The sequence below is a fragment of the Ornithorhynchus anatinus genome, chromosome 4 (assembly GCF_004115215.2).
Source record: "Ornithorhynchus anatinus isolate Pmale09 chromosome 4, mOrnAna1.pri.v4, whole genome shotgun sequence".
In the NCBI taxonomy this organism is placed as follows: domain Eukaryota; kingdom Metazoa; phylum Chordata; class Mammalia; order Monotremata; family Ornithorhynchidae; genus Ornithorhynchus; species Ornithorhynchus anatinus.
The window spans coordinates 107034693-107047955 of NC_041731.1; the positions used below are offsets into that span (position 1 = coordinate 107034693).

Sequence of the window (13263 nt, forward strand, 5' to 3'; positions counted from 1 at the left end):
AAAGATACAGTAGGATAATGGTTTTGAAAACAGAGCAAAATTCCTGATTTTGCTTCAGATGTGGATTCATAGAGGATCTTGGGATACCACAGTTACTGTAGTTAAACAATGTGGCCTTGTGAATAGAGGGCAAGTCTGGAAGAGGACCTGGGTTCTAATAACAATATTAATTATGGTATTTGTTAAGCATTTACTCGGTGTCAGGCACTTTTCTAAGCACTGGGGTAGATATAAGGTAATCAGGTTGTCCCACTTGGAGCTCACAGTCTTAATCTCCATTTTACATATGAGGTAACTGAGGCACAGAAAAGTGAAGTGACTTGTGCAAAGTCATAAAACAGACAAGTGGCAGAGCCAGGATTAGAATGCATGTACTCTGATTCCCTAGCCCACAAGTGGCAGAGCCAGGATTCGAACGCATGTACTCTGATTCCCTAGTCCATGCTCTTTCTAATCAACCATGCTGCTTCTAATCCTGGCTCCACCACATATCTGTTCTGTGACCTTGGGCAGGTCACTTAACTTCTCTGTACCTCAGTTCTCTCATCTACAAAATGAAGATTCAGTTCCTGTTTTCCCTCTTACTTAGACTGTGAGCACCATGTGGGACCTGATTTTTTCATATCTATCTGTGTGCACTTTAGAAATGTTACAATTATTGTTACCACCTTGACTTCCCCTCTCTTACGTACTGAGTAGGTGGGAGCTTTCATGATGTTTTGACATCACTTGTGTTCCCAAATCTTAGAAAAATAGGAAGACCGGAGAACAAATGTCCAGATGAATTCTCTGACATTTGTCCAGAGCTGATTTTTTTTTCTTTTGTCAACTAGGTTTAAGAAATGAGATTACTTGAAGCTTAAAAAACACTGTGCATTATGGAATCATGTACAGAGGCTGATATTACTGGGTTCAAGGAGTGACCAGATGTTAACATCATTAACGAATTCAACTAAGCCAGTCCCCTTCTAGACTGTGAGCCTGTTATTGGGTAGGGATTGTCTCTATTTGTTTCTGAATTGTACTTTCCAAGCACCTAGTACAGTGCTCTGCATACAGTAAGCGCTCAGTAAGTATGATTGAATGAATGCTGCTTTTTTTTTCTCAGCACAGCAAGGTCAGAGGCAAACTGAAAATATTACTAGAACCAGTTTTTTTTTTTTTTAATAGCTTGTCCTTTAGATAAGGACAATGTAGTCTACCTGTCTCCATTTTGGAGGTTTCGAGAAAATGCATTAAAAAAATGCATTATAGGTGATAATGCTCACACACTGGCTGTCCAGAGTTTTCAAGATTAAGCTGCTACTATTCGCAAAGCTTTTGTGTCAGTGAAAAGCTTTTTCTCCCAATAGAGAATGAAGTCTCACAAAGCCAAGTTGATCATCGCTTGTTTAGAACTGAAAATGAGCTCTGGTGTGAGTAGCCTTAATTTATGGATACAAGCCATAAACATAAATAAGTTAATTTTGTTATGAGGACCATTTAACAATATTTCACTTCAGACAAAGCCTCAATCATTTGTTCATTTTTTTTAGAGTGCTTCTGCATCCTTGAGTATTCAAAAGTTCAAGTGTTGCATAAAAATGCCACGTAATTACACAAAGCAGTCCTTAAACAGGAATATCCTGTTTTGTTTCCTGTATACCCACTGGGGGTGGCTAAGCCGAATCCTTAACAACATCTAACTCCATGAAGAAAACATCAAGACTCCTTGCTGCTAGTGGTTTTTACATAGAGCTCCTCAGCAGTAGGGCTGTTAGCCCCAAAGTTTAAGCAGACAATCACCCTATTGTTTACATTCTAGTCAGGAAAAGCATCCCTACTTTCTTCACTGTTCATGGGCTCTATAATCCGAGCAGTCATGTTCACTCAGCAGTAAGTCTAAATATATGCTTCCCGAAGGAGTTTCAGATACATGAGAAAGATTAGCATCTCTGTGGCTTGACTCTGTGATAGATTCAATGGCAATAAACATTTTAAAGTGTGGTCAGTACTAGAATTATTTAATGATTAATAATTCTGCTCCCTAGGTAGAAAGAAATTAGTGATGCCTTTAGGAAGGGGGTAAATAAACTAACAGTGGACAATGCAGTATTCTGAGCTTCAGTACCCAATACTTTTCCTAACATTTCATCTCGTTTGAGGGGAGGAAAAAAGGATCCAATTGTGTGATGGTGAATCAAAAAACTTCACCAACATTCAAGAAACACACATGCCACTACAAATTAACCATTAGCACTGCATGGTATTCATCCTTTCTGTCAAACACTGTGGGAAGTATACCTTATTAGCATGGAAGCCCAGAGAAGTGGTATCTCCGGCTACTTAACATTCGCTTACCTTGGAAAAAAAAATACAATTCCAGTTCTGAAAAAAATTCCCTTCCACATGTTAATCCTTGGATTTAAAATTGTCAAATGAATTTCTGTGTTCTTTCTACTCAGAGTTTGTCTCTGTTTACAATGAAATGCAGTTTTGCATTTGTAATCATTTCTATAGTAACCCAGAAAGTGTTCTCTCTCTTACTGTCTTAAACACACTCTCTCTCTCTTTCTCTCTCTTCCCCCCTTCCCCCCCCCCAAATGTGACCCTCCAGGAACTGAAATACGAAATTATGCGGCCTCTCTTATTCTTTCGGCTGGTTTCTTAGTGTGTTTCACAGGGATTTGTGCTGAGTGGCAGCTCTGGAATCACTTTTAAGTCTGTCAGGTTATGGTTAGAATTTAGTGGGCTTCTTGTCATGCTCGCCACTGGTAGCCAGGTCCCTTGAGATGATCTGTTTTTCACTTTTGTCTTTATACACTGTAGAAAGGCTAGAGAAGTATGGAGAAGCTAATACATCTTAAAGTTTCAATTTAATTTCTATATGCCCATGATAAGTCTCTATCACCAGGGCCCTATCACCAGTCACCGCCTGTTTACGTGGTTTTATGAAAGAATGAAGACTCAGTTTTAATGTCACATTTTTCTGTAAAAACAAATATATATATATATATATATATATATATATATATATATATATATACACCAGTGACTTTTGGAAAAGCACACTTTTGTTTTGGTTCTTCCTTTAAAAATAAACTTGAAAAACAAGATAAAATGCCAAATGCTTTTATAAAAAGTGAGGATAGCATTAAACCAGGACCTCCCACTAACCCTGAGACAGAAATGATATTTTAAGCACACACTGTTTTATGGTAAAGAGACCTTTTTTGGAATTGATCATGACACAACAGGAAAATGTGAAAATTTGGAAAAAATGTTTTTCCCTTAACCTATTTCAATCAGTAGCCACTGGTTTTAGGTTTTCAGGAGCTAGCAGAACACATTGATCTGGGGCCAGTAACAATTGACTTTTCACATCTAGCAATTTTATTTTTCTGCCAAAGCGATTTACACTGGTTCATCTTTTCCAAAAAGTCATTGCACTGTAGGATAATTGGATTGCACAATCATTCATAGCACTGTATAATCATGTCTCTCTTCCCACCCCCAACCCCAACATGCACACATCCCTTTCTCACAAGGAAAAAAATGTGAGAAAAATACATGGGATGTTGTCAGTTATGCGATGTCCTCTGCTTTTCCAAAACAAAATAATTTACATTACCTATAAAAGGAGCAGTAGTCAGGCAACAGTAAAATTCTGATTTATTAGCCATTGTACACTCACGGAAATACATTTTCAAAATGTGGAAAGACTGTGGAATAGTATAAACAGGCTTCCAAAAACAGTTGAGATTTTGGTCAAAAATGGTTTTGAATTTCAGTAAGAATACGTGAATGATCTCCAATGTAGATGAGCATCTTTGAATCTGTTTTCAAACCTTTGGTTCTTTCTGCATTGCAGACTTCTTGACTAAGATCTTTCCTCCCAGCCCAATACTTTTAGTTGGGGGGTGGCTTGCTTGCTTTTGGCATGGTAAACTGTACTTTTTTCCTATAATGTAGACTCCCCACCTGCACCCCTTCTCCTCCTTCCCCCAACCTTAATGAGTTTAGTAGAGGAGCTCCATATCTGAGACCACAGTATTCCCCCAACTGTTAAGTGCAAATACTAGAACAGTCCTTGGTACATAGTAAGTGATTTACAAATACCATTATTATTATTATAATTATCATTATACTATGAATATAAAGTTTGGAGAAGGGAATAAGGAGGTGATTTAGTAGGGTATGGGAAATGCAGTAGTACAAAAGATAAGGAAGGAGGCATCAGAGCATGGAAAAAAAAAGAAACAATGTGGGGTAGTGGACACTACAGGAGCTTGGAATTCAGAGGACCTGACTTCAAATTCTGGTTCTGCTATTTGCCTGTTGTGTGAGTTTGGGCAAGTCACAACGTCTCTTTGCCTCAGTTGTATCATCTGTAAAATTCCCACTTTACAGTTTTCCTCTCCTACTTAGACTGTGCACCCCAGGTGGGAAAGGCGCTATGTCTGCTCCAGTTCTTTCGGTGCTTCCCCAGTGCTTGGCACATAGTAAACACTTAACATACCACAATTATTATATTATTAAAGACTGGAAGAACTCTGCTTCATTTTTCCCCCCAAGATCCATATTCTGAAAGTGTTATATAAATGAGTTCTTGTTGATCCTAGGTTCCAGCAACTATATTCCCAGAAATAGGTAAAAATATTCTGCACTGAGGTAGAGGTTGGACCTTGACACTTTCCCCTGCTACTCTAAGACCATGGATTTGATGGCCTGGTTAGTCAGGTTTGCCACTGAGAAGGCCTGTGAGAGGTGATACTACAGGAGGAAGAGCCAGATGGATTTGGGACAGGCTTTCAGACTTAGTGCTAGAGGTGAAGGATAAAAATGTTAAGCAGTTAAAATATGTAGCAGAGTGCTATTTTAATCTAAAACATAGCCTAGCACCAGACATATTAGTAATCTCAATATTCTGAATAAAGGTTGTAAAAAATGCCAGGTCGTAATTGTAATAGAGTTTGAAATAAAACTGCATTTTAACTAAATCATTTTGTATGAAGACTGTTTACTTATGAAGTCTATCTATGCACAATGGCACAGACTGACTTTTCTTTTTTCTGTAGAAGTAGCTTGTGGACAATGTAGTTGGAGCGAGTACTGTTGAGTACTCACAGAGGACAAAAAAATTCTTCCTGGCATTAGGAAGTCTCAGTTGGCTTTTCAGCTGCACCGTGGTTTATTGTGTGCTTTAAATCAGCTCTAAGTCTACACTACATACCACTGTGTCTGTTAGAAAATCATTATGGTGCAATTAAAAGCAATGTTGTTTCACAGACGAATACGGAATTTTCCTCTGTGTGCACTTCCTCTCTGCCTCTTGTGATTATCTGTACTAGTGATGGTCAAGAGATTCAGCTGTCGGGGAAACACTCAACAGATGTCAGTTGCTGGTGATGCTTCATCCATTTTTGGATGTACCACTGACATCTGAGCTCATGTCGTCTATAAATGCTGTCATGCAACTGATTCCTTTCAACCAACACAAGTCTGGAATGCACAGTGACAACGTTCAATTCTGTCTATAAAGACAAGTTGAATTTCCCTGATGAAATGAAATATACAATACTTAAATTTATTATCCTTTAAAATGTTATGGATAGATAGGGTTAAAAAATTGGCTGAGAAATTAGTGGTTAGCTATCCCTTTCTTAGGGATGACAGCTACATTGCTAGTCTTCGTTTCATTCCTTTAAAGCTTTACAGAGACTGACTTCATTTTCAAAAAGAGTAATTTCTCCTCAGTTTCAATAATCAATTTGAAGAGTACAGGCAGTTTTGGCAAACTTGGACTAACCTATTCCTTTAAAAAATGGACAATAAATGGCTTTTCAGGGTGTGTTCTCAATGTGAAAATGTAAATGTGCATCACATGATAAATGCAAATACCTACCTTGTTTTATACAACCATACACACATATATATATATGTTATATATATAAAACAAAGTAGGTATTTGCATATATATATACACAATGTTAAGGGATTACAGTATAAAAGTGAATGCCACTGATACTGAGACGGGTTTGTAATTGTGCCGAATTATTCATTATACAGAATATGAACTACTTTCCACATAAGTCTAAACTTACATGTTAATTTCCCTCAGCCACACAAAACATGTATAGCTGTGAAGTTTCAGCATCCTGTTCATAGACACTCTTTGCAAATACATTTTGAATACACACATGTAGCTGTTCCTGCACTTTTAATCAGTCATTCTGATGGGGCATTTGAATATGCCCACAAATCTCCCAGTTGCTTTTGGAAATAATCTTTCCATCTTGATTTTTTAAGATAAATATAATAATATAGATCTAAGATTCTATACTCACCTGGGAACTCCATGATTCCCTTTTTTTATCAAGAAAAAGCCTGTCTGACTTTTCTATTTGTATTTTTAAATTTTATTTCTATTTCTTCTAAAGTGTGACTCAAACCTGCTCCTTCTCCATCCAAAATGCTTCCATGTTGATGCGATCAACACAATTGAATGAATCAGAGAAAGAATGAACATCTCCCCACTCCTCAAAAGACCGTCAGCAGTTGCCCATCATCTCCACATCAAACTCCTGAGCCACTGGTCAGGAAGTCAATCACCTGTTCCTTCTAACCTAAATTTTTGGATCTCGTACTACCATCCAACGTACACACTTCATTCCTCTAATGTCAACCTCCTCACTATATACCTCTTGATCTCTCTTCATTCTCATTGCTGGTTCCTTGCTTACATTCTCCCTCGGGCCTAGAACTCCCTCCCCATTCATTAGGGAAGCAGCGTGGCTCAGTGGGATGAGCACGGGCTTGGAAGTCGGAGGTCACAGGTTCAAATCCCAGCTCTGCCACTTGTCAGCTGTGTGACTGTGGGCAAGTCACTTCACTTCTCTGGGCCTCAGTTCCCTCATCTCTAAAATGGGGATTAAGACTGTGAGCCCCACATGGGACAACATGATTCCCCTGTGTTTACCCCAGCGCTTAGAACAGTGCTCGGCACATAGTAAGCGCTTAACAAATACCGACATTATTATTATAATTATAATATATATTATTATATATATTATAATTATTATTATAATACCGACATTATTATTATAATTATAATATGTATTATTATATATAATTATTATAATAATGTCGGTATTTGTTAAGCGCTTACTATGTGCCGAGCACTGTTCTAAGCGCTGGGGTAAACACAGGGGAATCAGGTTGTCCCATGTGGGGCTCACAGTCTTAATCCCCATTTTACAGATGAGGGAACTGAGGCCCAGAGAAGTGAAGTGACTTGCCCACAGTCACACAGCTGACAAGTGGCAGAGCTGGAATTCGAACTCATGAGCCCTGACTCCAAAGCCCGTGCTCTTTCCACTGTGCCACGCTGCTTCTCATATTATTATTCATATCTGACAGACCACTACTCTCCTTAACGTCAAAACCCTACCTAAATCACATATTTTACAAGAGACCTTTCCTAACTAAACTCTAATTTTCTCTATTTACTCTTCTCCCTTCTACACTGCCTAAGCACTTGGGTCTGTACCCCTTAGGCACTTGAACTATAGCATTCTTATACTCTTAAATTTTCCCTTTCTAAAATTTATTTTAATGTCCATCTGTACCACTATACTGTAAGCTCTGAATCATATCATATTGTGTAATGGATAGAGCATGGCCCTCAAATTCAGAAGGTCATGGGTTCTAATCCTGACTCCTCCATTTGTTTGCTATGTGATCTTGGGCAAGTCACTTCACTTCTCTGTGCCTCAGTTATCTCATCTGTTAAATGGGGGTTGAGACTGTGACCCCCCACATGGGACAGGGACTGTGTCCAACTCAATTTGCTTGTGTATACCCCAGAACTGAGTACAGTGCCTGGCACTTAGTAAGTCTTAACAAATACCATCATCATTGTTATTCTTATTATTACTTTCCCAAAGTACTTAGTACAGTGCTCTATAGAAGTCACTTGAAGTAAGGTTTTCAGTTAATATATTATATTTCTAATGCCTACTGTCCTCACAACCATTCACTAGGAGTGAGCTCCAGCTGTGTTCAGTACACTCTATTAAGTGCTGAGAAAATACTGTGGAGGATAATTTGATGGTGTCCTTGAACTCAGAGGTCTCGAGGTCTAAGAGTATTCTATTTGTCCTTCCCAAATGCTTAGTACATTCCTCTGCTCAATAAAGGCCCAATAAATGTCACTGTTGTTGATGATAATGATGATGAAAAAGAGGGAGGAGGGAAAGGCAGTGGACACACAAGGAATTAAGTGCTTACAAGGCACAAGGTAAGGTTTTGAGGAAATATAGGCAAAAAAGGAAAGAAAGATTACTTGGTGAATTTGTATATCTAGAAAGTCAGAGAAAGTAAACTTCTCAGGTTTAATATCCAAGCAATGAAATATTACATCTATAATATTCTTATTGCTACATAAAGCGCTGATGAACAGTTTAGAAAGTTATCTGTGGATATATGTGTCTGTTTCTATATTGAGCATAATGTTCAAACTGTAGAATTAACATTGGTTGGGTTTTCCAAGTCTCTTATTTATGTTTGGTTGAAACAGAAAACTATTCTCTCTCAAAAGAGTTTCCAAAGATTACTTAGGAAAAATATATATAGAAAAAAACTCCCTTATTTTCAGGAGTTTCATAAAATGACAATAGGCTTGGTGACCATTTTGGATAGAGAACATGCAGAGAGACAAATATTTGTGTTTCACTGTAATAGAAACCACACCCAGCAACACTCATCAACTCAAGAAAACATGTGTCAAGAGTGGCACTTTCCTAACTTTTCTGAAAAAGTCCTATTGTTCCAACAGTGGGTATGCAATCCAACCACACACACCAGTTTAGAGCAAAAATCAAATACTGATTGTTGATTAGAAAACTTTAAACTTGCTCTCATTTTCAAATGTACTCTTAATAAAGAAGAGGACACAGGAATTTAATTTGGATTGTAATCATCACCACCCTGTAAACTCCTCAGGGTGTTTTTTATTACAGTTTTTTTTAAGTTCCCCCAAATCAGCTAGTATAGTTGTCCGCATTCAGGTGATGCTCAATAATTAGTATCACTGTTGTTGATGATGTGGTCATATGGCTCCATGATAGCTCCAACATTGTGCTGTGGTTTGGTTATGACAGTCCAAGAAAGATGACATTCTTGGACAAGCTCAAACCTATCAAAGAACAAGCTTAGACAAATGCATTCCACAACTGACTATGATAATAATTATAATGGTATTTGTTAAGCACTTATTATGTGACAAGCACTGTTTGTATTTTTTTATGATAGCCACTCTCACTTTTGATCATTATCAAACTTAACTAAATTGAGGGCTTTTCAATTTACATCTCAAACCAGGCATTTTAGACACCTAATTCATGCAGATGAATAAACTCTAATTTCTCGAAGAGCCTTATGTGGGTATATTTATCACTTTATTTGAGTTTTGAAGCAGTATGTATTCTTATTTCCACTTAAGATATTCACATCCCCATAAGATAGAGGAAGATCAATATTAAAAAGGAAGCCAGCAAATTGTAGGCTTTGCAATAAATCTAAGGTATTAGTTGGACATAATTTAAACAGCTTTTTCTGTTGAATAAATTCATAATAGGGAGAAAATGAGACCCAAAAGGGATTACGCAGCCCTAAATATTTTATAGCAGAGTTAAAATGCAATGTTACTCCTTTTGTTCCACAGTGGCATATTTGCTGATGATCAGTTACTCACTGGTTGAAAACCCAAAAGATACTATTTGAGGTTTGTCATGTGGTTTTTAGTATTGGTTGTTCTGTCAGAGTTTTCTTGTATGATTGTAAAGAGCAACTCTTTGCATGTGAGAAGACAGATGCTGGGGATTTAAGCAAGGCAAGGTACCACAGCACTTTTACTCAGATGATATTTAATGATTTACCATTTAATGTAGTTCATCTTTCATAACCCTGAGTTCAAACAGAAGCAGCTGCTATTAGGGATGCAGTAATATTGCACTTCCCACCAAAGGCATAGAAGAGCTTCTTTTATAGCTTTAGCTACTAGACCCATCTGGCCCTTTTCTTTAAGCATTACAAATGCAGGAAAGAAATGGTTTACTTCCCGTCAACGTTGAGGGGCCTGAACAGAATTAATAATCATGCTGGGTAAAGACTTTCATGTCAAATCTTGTTGTGCTAACATTACTTCTCAACTTTGGAAGACAAAACAGTTCACTTTTTCATAATCAGAAAGAATGCCAAGGAAAGACATGCTTAACAGAAATCGATTATAATGCTATAGGAAACTCTGAAATGGAGACAAAACAAGATCTGGGGATGGCTATGTATTTTCCTTGATTGGGAATTGTTGGTTAGGTAAATAGTTTGAAAGATCCACACTAAACCTCTGTTGAAAATGTAAAAAGCTTCTAGTGAGATTAGAGCAAAAGTCAGTACTCTGAAGCTACTTTCAAGTACTTTGTGAAGGGTTGTTCAGGAGGTTGATATGAAATGTGATAAGAAATGTTATCAAATAGGCATCTTTGATTCCTTTTTCATTCACTAAAAAGGTCTTCTCTAATGCAGTAAACTGCTGCTTTCACTTTGGGGCTCCTGGGGCTCTTCTGAAAAGTAGATTATGGCTAGGTTTTTTAACCAACATCTGCAAATTAGGATTTGCAGAGAAAGAAGAGGATTATGAACTTCATTACAATTACAGGACTGCTAGTCAACAACTGTTACCTAGTTATGATTATTACTAATCTCTTGACTGCTTCAACAGACCAAGTCTATTTTCCAACATCTTATTCTGACCAAATAGGGGAGGGGGGCAGTTTGATTGGATGTTTATATGTTTTCCACTAAACATACTTAGAGAGGTAGCCAGCCTGATGGGATTAGGCAGGAGAAAATAAATATACTGTAGTTTATCTTAAATCCAGTGTCAAAATGTTCCTTTTGGAACTTTTCTTTTCAGTGTTATCATTTTAAATCCATGTTGAAAATGATGCTTATCCTGCTGTGAAGCGGCTGAGAAGCTGTTTCATGAAAGATTTATATGATTGGTCTGTTATTGAAACTAAATATTAGACTATTTCATTTTGGACCCGTCAGCATGTACTGATGGATATTTTTGTAGGAAATTTGGAAAGTAGAGATAATGAGAGTTAGGATAGATCGGAAAGTTTATTTTAGAATACGTGACCATACAGACATACCAGGAAACTCAGAAAAGATTCTAAACTGATTTGAGAAAATAATTCACTTTTCTTTCTACAGGTGGAACGGACAACATAAAGCCCAAATCAGCATGTGCTTGGAGGTTTATTTTTATTTTTTTCTATATGGTATTTTTAAGTGCTCAATATACATGATTAATTAATTTATTGATTAGGCTTTCCTCTTACTATGTGTCACGCACTGTTCTAAGCACTGATTTCCACACCTGAAACTGACCCATCTATATCTTCCCATCTTTCCTAACATCTTAAGGTCCATTTGTTCATATGCTAGTAAAATCGACAAGAATAAGCATGTGGGAAAGAGGAGATGAGTGCTGGGAAAGCTGAAGCTAAAAATCGGCTTCCTTCAACCACACTTTTAAAGGCATCTATGCTTTGCTCCATTAAGAGGTGTGGAGGAAAGATACCATTCGAAGTAAAAACATCAACATTGGAAGTAGTTTGGCCTAGAGGAACGAGCTCAGCACTGAAGCCAGGGCATGCCTTCGCTCCTTTTCCCTTCTGTGTTACCTATGCACTGGGATCTGTGACCTTTGGGCACTTGTTAGTGCCCCTTCTCAACTCAATGGCATTTATGTATGTATCTTTAAATTATACATTATAACTTTGCAGATATTATATATATAAAAATGCAGAGCAATGACACATGGTAAGAGCTTAAATACCATTATTATTATTAATATTTATATATCATAAATTATTTATTTAAATTTATGTCAGCCTCCCCTTCTAGACTGTAAACTCCTATGAGGCAGGGAACATGTCTGCAACTCTGTTGTATTATACTCTCCCAAACTCTTAATACAGTGCTCAGTGCATAGTAAATGCTCAATAAATACCATTGAATGATTGACTTGAATGATTGAATGATTGCCCCAGCTTCTAATCCCAGCTAGACTATTTGCCTGCTGCATATATGATCTTGGGCATTTAACTTCTCTGTGTGTCAGTTTGTTCTTCTGTAAAATGGGAATTAAATATCTATTCCCTCCCGACCTTAGAGTGTGAATTCCATGTGGGATAGGGGCTGTGCTTGAGTTAATTGTATTATAACTACCCCAGTACTCATTTCAGTGCTCAGCAAGAAATATGTGCTTAACCAATTTCACAATTATTATAATTATCATAAGTAAAAATGTAACAGCAATGATTCTACTATATTGTACTCTGCCAAATGCTTGGTGCAATGCTACTCACATAGTAAGAGCTCAATGTATAACATATGTAACTGGAATTCTTTTATTCATTCATTCAATAGTATTTATTGGGCACTTACTATGTGCAGAGCACTGTACTAAGCTCTTGGAATGTACAAATCAGCAACAGAGACAGTCCCTGCCCTTTGATGGGCTTACAGTCTAATTGGGGGAGACAGGCAGACAAGAACAATGGCAATAAATAGAATCAAGGGGAAGAACATCTCATTAAAACAACAGCAAATAAATAGAATCAGGGTGATGTACATCTCATTACCAAAATAAATGGGGTAATGAAGATATATGCAGTAGAGTGGACGAGTACAGTGCTGAGGGGATGGGATGGGAGAGGGGGAGGAGCAGAGGGAAAGGGGGGAGAAGAGGGTTTGGCTGTGGAGAGGTGAAGGGGGGGTAGAGGGAGCAGAGGGAAAAAGGGGGGGGAGCTCAGTCTGGGAAAGCCTCTTGGAGGAGGTGAGCTTTAAGTAGGGTTTTGAAGAGGGGAAGAGAATTAGTTTGGTGGAGGTGAGGAGGGAGGGCATTCCAGGACCGCGGGAGGACGTGGCCCAGGGGTTGATGGCGGGATAGGCGAGAACGGGGGACGGGGAGGAGGTGGGCGTCAGAGGAGCGGAGTGTGCGGGGTGGGCAGTAGAAAGAGAGAAGGGAGGAGAGGTAGGAGGGGGCAAGGTGATGGGCTAGAGTAGCCTAGAGTGAGAAGTTTTTGTTTTGTGCGGAGGTTGAAAGGCAACCACTGGAGGTTTTTAAGAAGGGGAGTGACATACCCAGAGCATTCTCCGCCGGGCAGCAGAGTGAAGAATAGACTGGATCGGGGAGAGACAGGAGGAAGGGAG

At 38.2% G+C, this 13263-nt stretch overlaps 1 protein-coding gene across 32 annotated transcripts in view; it reads right to left on the reverse strand.

Annotated features, from left to right (window-relative positions):
- Positions 1–13263, reverse strand: part of ADGRL2 (adhesion G protein-coupled receptor L2) — a 701088-nt gene that overhangs the window by 582391 nt on the left and 105434 nt on the right. The gene's annotated exons all lie outside the window — the stretch shown is intronic.